Here is a 6418-nt window from a genome sequence, read left to right as displayed (position 1 = left end):
CTTAGGGCCTCTCCCCACCAGAGGGATGGGCTGCCCGCCACATGGAGGGCAGTCCTCGGCTCCGCCCCCTGCTCTGAGGGTTAACCTCTGCAGGAAGGTCTTCATTAAAAAGCCTGAATAGCAACATGAACTTGAACTTGGTTGACTACTTATCATCATTAAACAAAGTGTCTATAATTCAAAAGTGCTTTAAAGAAATGCAGGTACCTGGACATACTTATTAATTCACAAACATTTATTAAAAGAAATGAGAAGGGATCTAATTAACATCATCTCGACACTTCAAACAGTTTCTTATCTGACCATCACATGAACTCTGCTGAGACGGAGTTTCCTATCCCGTGTTATGTAGCTGGAAGCTGGTACCTTGACTGGTGAGTGAGGGGACAGGCTTCACCTCTGCAACCTTGCGTTCCTGGCTTGTGATCTCCTTGAACCCATTTCCTTGTCTGGAAAGTGAAGGAGTAAAAATTAGTCAGTTAATAATGCCTACTTTTCAGAGTTAGGGAGAATTGAATGGGATAAATAAATTCCCTGGTGGTTCAATAGTAAAGAATCTGCATGCTAGGCAGAAGACCCAGATTCGATCCCTGGGTGAGGAAGATCTCTTGGAGGAGGGAATGGCAACCCACTCCAGTATTCTTGCCTGGAGAATTCCATGGACCGAGGAGTCTGGTGGGCTGTAGTCCATAGGGTCACACAAGAGTTAAACACGACTGAGCAACTAAACAACAAAGAGTAAATCCACAGCATCTGAGACATGCTTGTGACGACCGCTTCACTCACAGATAAGGAACGTGGGCACAGACAGTATTTTCTCAAAGCCAGGCAGCCAGGAGTAATAAGGCTGGTGAGCCTCTGGGTTGAACGCCTGAATCTTCCTCTTCTGCCTTTATTTTCCAGGAAATGTGATGGATAAGGCACAGACGCTAACAATGTAGCAGCCCATAGTTCACAGTTACGAGTTCTTTCTATTTAATTCATAAAATGTCTCAATCACTGTCTAGTCAAACTCTGCTACTTTAAAAATCATTCTTTATTCCAGCTTCTTGAATTAAAAGCATCTCTCATTTCTCTTCACTCTTTCTCACCCAGGATGAATACTCAGCTGGGCATTCTGGAATTTCCAGGGCCATCTCCTTAAAATGCAGTAAGAATTTATCAGCATCTCCAGCCCCCACACGAACAGGCCTGGAGGAGACCAGAATGAAGAGGGACGGACCTGCCTCCTGGAGTCCTGAGACCCAAGGGCCGGTCCACTGACTGGCTGTTGTATCCTCGCAGTTTATTCTCTCTGAGTCTTGGGATCCTCAACCATAAACTGGAGATACCTCTTACCTCATAAGCCCACAGGATCAGATGGAGTAAGTGTTAGTCACTCAGTCTTTACAACCCCATGGACTGTAGCCCGCCAGGCTCCTCTGTCCACGGGATTTCCCGGCAAGAGTACTAGAGTGGGTAGCCATTCCCTTCTCCAGGGGATCTTCCCAACCCAGGATCGAGCCCGCAGGCCCTGCATTGGCTGACAGATTCTTTACCACTGTGCCACCACGGAGGCCCCCAGAGAGAGTAAAGCTTGTTGCAAATTGTAAATTTCTGTGGGATTGTTTTTTACTGCCGAAACCACCCATCCATCACCAGGCAGTTCTTCAAATAAGAGCCAGATCTCTCTCCCCTGGCAAGAATCGTGACTAATATATTCCAGGATGCTTTGCATGTTCCCGGCCTTAAAATAAAACTGCACCCAAGCAGGAATGCAGACTCGGTCCTGCATTCTCCAGCTCTCACTGAGTCTCTCCTCTCTGCCGGGCTTCGAGCCCAGTTCTCCGAAAAGACAGGATGAATGGCGTTAGTCCACCCTCGGCTCCTTCCCAGGCCAGTGCAAGAAGCCAGACGTTCGCGTAAACTGGCTTATGCTTTAAGAGGGGAACAACAACCCAAAAGCGTTAGAAAAGCTGAAAGAAGCAGGGGTTACTTTGAGTTTAGTGAAATCAGGAAAAGCTTTTTGGAGGAGAAAATGCTTGAGTCCTAAAAGTTGGGTCACCTTTGGCAGGTGAAGGGAACCACGTGAGCGCGGCTTGGAGGCAGGAAATGGCAGGGTTTGCAGGGACCTGGGAGGAGCATTTTGACTTGACTGAATCAAAGGTCCATCAAGAGTAGAGCTGAGGGAGCTGGAAAGTCAGACCGATGATGTTTTCTAGGAAAGAGGAAAAGGACCCCACCAGGGTTTACAGAGGACCTGAAGTGGGTGGAAACCGGAGGCAGGCAGAGCTTCGCAGAGGCCACGGCAACGGCCCAGACCTAAGGACGGCAGCGCCAGGGACCAAGAGACCCTACGGGCGTGTTTAATAGAATCCACACGACTCATCTGAGTAATATAGAAGGTCTGGAACTCTGGTAAGCAAGTCAGGGTTTGTCTCAATGTTGCAAAAGCTCCACAGACTCAGCCACTGACACATCTGCATTAGACGTGGGGGGGGCTGAGGACACAGACTGGGGCGGGCTGGGGGGCGCAGGGAGGCGGGCCCTAAACACGTACCGCTGTCCAGAAACGAGGGGCCAAGAAACAGGGCGACAGGACAGTGTCCTGAGGCAGGAGACTGCCGCTCAGGTAGGGAGGTGGCACTGGGCTGAACTCTAAGAGCCAGGGCAGGGCTGGGGAAACAGCCGTCTACACAGCTTGGAATCCAAAGAGCCATTAGCATGTTCCCTTCGGACATCAAGACACCAAGGTCCCAGATTTCCACTGTAGTCCAGGCGTTAAGAATCCGCCTGCCATTGTCTGGGACGCAGGTTCAATCCCTGGTCCAGGAGGATCCACGTGCGGAGGGCAGCTCAGCCATGAGTCCCCTCTACTGCGCCCGTGCACCCTGGAGCCCCGAGCTCCGCACCTGGAGAGCAGCCCCTACCTGCTGCAACTAGAGAAGGGCTGCGCGCAGCAACAAAGACCCAGTCTCAAAAATAAATAAAGGTATAAAAAGAAGCCACGGTCCTACTGTGGCCCTAACCAGGGCCCGGGCTCCTGTTTTCCATCCTGTAGATGCTTCACTTGTCTCTTGCCTTTAGTAGACTCTCAACCTCTAATAACTTCTTTTTTCTCCCACAGTGGTCACGGGCCAGTTTCCCATCTCTTCTTCCAAATAGCTGACCTGGGTGTCTGGCTGGGTTTTTATTAGGTTTCTCCCAGAGACCAGCTTCATGGATAACACTGAGTACTATACAGAAGTGTCCTAGAAGCTTCTAGACGTTGGATAGTCAAGACCAGTCCGTTGATATATGATAGGATCATAGGCCACTAGGCAATTTTCACAAAAAGGCGAATTTTTCAGTTCAAAAGGTGAGTCCACCCATCCAGTCTGACAAATGCTGTTTCTGGCTTGATTCCTTGTCTGAGACCATTTGCCAAAACCTCTTTCATGAATCAGTAGTTAATCTGAGGAGTTCCCAATCAATTCAGTAGTGCATTGGTTCCAGGCATAAGATATCAATTTGATTTGGTTATAAAATGTAATATTCTATAATTCACAGAGGATCTAATCCACATACCATGTGGTTTTGGAAGAAAGACCTCTGGAAAAATTCAGGGTCTTGCAGGATGAATGTTTCTCATCTGCTTCCTGATGTCACTCCAGACCTTTCCATTCACACTGAAAGATAACATCTATTAAGAGTATTGCCCCTCATTTCAAGAACACTAAGCTTGTTCCACCTGGTTTACTTGGACTTGGGTTCTCTCGTCCTCTTGCCCTGACTAATCGTCTCAGACCACATGAGGTGGTCCCTGCTCCGTGCTCAAGGGCTGTGAGTGAAAACACCCTGCATACTGTAACCCAGTTGATCCTCCGAAACCTCAGTTTTAGCTCTCGTAACCTGGTGATGGTTGGTGGTGGTGGTTTAGTTTTTAAGTCACGTCCAGCTCTTGTGACCCCCATAGACTGTAGCCCGCCCCCCTCTGTCCATGGGATTTCCCAGGCACGAATACTGGAGTGGATTGCCATTTCGTACTCCAGGGGATCTTCTGGATTGAACCCATGTCTCCGGCACTGCAAGCAGGTTCTTTACTGTCTGAGACACCAGGAAAGCCCCTAACTCCTGCTGTTTCATTGTCTCATTGTGTTCTCATGCATGAGACCATTTAAGCCCACAGAGGTGATTTGTCCAAGACCCAGGATCCCTGTCTACCGAGTGCATCCTGCTCAAATGTTGAGCAGCCCAGCACCCACCACTGTGTATGGTAACGACCCTTGAACGTCCACATGGCCTCTCTGCCTGGCTGTCCAGCCTCTTCCCCTCTCCTGTCTCAGCCATTATGTCCAGTGGAGCAAGGATGTCTTGAGTTCTCTGAGCCTGTCGTGACCCAGAGGGCCTTCCCTGGCCTCCTTGGATCTGCCCCACGAGTCATGGGTGGGCTTCAGGGAGACTGAGTACCCCAGGAGGACACATGTGGAATTTGTATTATATGCTTACGTGAGTCTGTCTGGGTAGGAATCCAAAATTTTCATTAGCTTCTCAAAGAAGTCAGTGGTGCCTCCCCTCCAAAAAAAGTGTTAAAATTCATTTTCACACTGGTTTCCTTCCCCAGAGTGTCCCTTCTGCTCCTCCTGACCTGTGATGTAATGTTGCTTTGTCATTTCTCTTCAGAACTTAAAACCAAATACTGACATCAGGACTCAGATTTCCCTTCCCACAACGGTTTATTGTTCTCTTCTTTCCAAGTATTCACTCAAAGGGGAGAAGCCAGAGTATTCCTAGGGTGGCCTTTACACATACAACTAATATGTGAGAACCCATTCCAGCTGACCGCACATTGTCTGTAAACCTTAATCATTCCCCTTGGAGTAGATTTTAATCCCCACCTTGGCACAAGGGGCTTCCCAGGTGGTGCTAGTGGTAAAGAATCAGCCTGCTGATGCAGGAGCCACAGGAGACCCGGGTTCAATCCCTGAGTTGGGAAGATCCCCTGGAGAAGGGTATGGCAACCCATTCTAGTGCCTGGAAAATCCCATGGACAGAGGAGCCTGGTGGGCTATAGTCCATGGGGTCTCAAAGAGTCAGACAGAACTTAGTGACTAAACAACAAAATGATAACACAGACACATTTTGGGGTGTCACCAGTGGAGGGGTCCCCCTAGGTAGAAGCCTAGGAGGCTGTTAAACATCCTACAATATACAGGGCGGCCCCCACAATAGAGAATCATCTGGACCATAGCATCAACTTTGCCGGGGCTGAGGATCTCTGCTGTAGAGCCAGCTGTTCCCATCCTTCATGCCAGCTCAGCTTTCACCTCCACCAAGTGCCCACAGTTCCTTCTCCCCTCCTGTTCGTTCCCAGACACCCAAAGTCCCAGTTCCCCCGAGTGTGGATCTCCAGTGGCACTCTTCACTCTTCGCAGGCTGTAAAAGTCAACACGGATAAATTTATACCTGATCCATCCGCGCTGTCTCAGAGGCCAGCCTGGAGCTTAGTGCCCTGGGTAAGGGCACTCAGATACAGGTCACCTGCATGCACGGGGAATGCCCACATCTGCCTCTTCTCCCAGATGTCAGTTCTGAGGAATCCAGAAGACAGGAAGTTCTCACTTCAGAGGGGGACCCGCCAGCCGTGTCTGGAAGAGACTCAGGCAGCACCAAGCCTCTACCAGCCGCAGGAGAGGAGCCAGCAGAAAAAGAGACGAGGCAACATGGCAAGAAACAAGATTCTGTGTGCAAACAGGGGCTCCCTACAAAAGCACGGCGACCAGGAAGGACATGTGGATGGGTGGGTGCTTGACCAGACTTAGAAGTGAGTCAGGGCCACTGCCAGCCTCACTAGTAACCTCCGCTACCCGAGTCCCAGTCCTAGCAGAGCAGAAACCGGGAGGTCGGGGGCAGCCACACCCGGGGGCTGGGCTGGCTCCAAGCAGAGGGGCCCGGGCCACCCCTGGGCCGGAGCACAGACGTGCCAACTGGTAACTCAGCTTTCTCTCTGCAAGTCCCTGAGCTGTGCAGGAGGCTGAGTGTCCCACAGGCCTGGGAAACTCAGCATCTAAAGCAATAGGCTCAGTTATGTCCAGCTCCTGCCCCTCCTCCCGAGCGCTCGGAGCAGGCGCTCTGCTGGATCCCAGCTTTACCTGCCTGGAGGCTGAGATGGCAACACGGTCTGTGGAGTCCTGGCTCTGAACCCCCGAGAGCAGGCAAGGGGAGCTGCCGGGCCCCTTGTGAAAGGACTGATTGAAGACAGGTGGGGACGAAAAAGAAGCTGCTCAAAGCTGCAGTCAGAGCCCAAACCCACAAAGCATTTGGCGAGCGCTTCCCAGCCCCGTCGAGTCCTCTGGGGGGCATCTGTCACTCTGCCAACCTGATGGGCCTCATGATTAATAAAGCAGCATCCCCCCAGCCAGGCCAGGCCCCCCCTCCCCTGCCCCACCCAAACCTCTGC

At 50.9% G+C, this 6418-nt stretch overlaps 1 long non-coding RNA gene across 1 annotated transcript; it reads right to left on the bottom strand.

Annotated features, from left to right (window-relative positions):
* Window positions 1–262: 262 nt before the first annotated feature.
* On the bottom strand, window positions 263–6169 carry LOC129647388 (uncharacterized). Its single transcript, XR_008712295.1, has 4 exons — window positions 6111–6169; window positions 5425–5549; window positions 3547–3647; window positions 263–449 (listed from the first exon to the last, which is right to left on the bottom strand). It is a non-coding gene; the product is annotated as an uncharacterized LOC129647388 (long non-coding RNA).
* Window positions 6170–6418: the final 249 nt, after the last annotated feature.

Source organism: Bubalus kerabau, chromosome 3 (genome assembly GCF_029407905.1).
Source record: "Bubalus kerabau isolate K-KA32 ecotype Philippines breed swamp buffalo chromosome 3, PCC_UOA_SB_1v2, whole genome shotgun sequence".
Taxonomy (NCBI): domain Eukaryota; kingdom Metazoa; phylum Chordata; class Mammalia; order Artiodactyla; family Bovidae; genus Bubalus; species Bubalus kerabau.
Note: the sequence above shows the minus strand (reverse complement) of the source record. Positions and strands in the feature narration are given on the sequence as shown.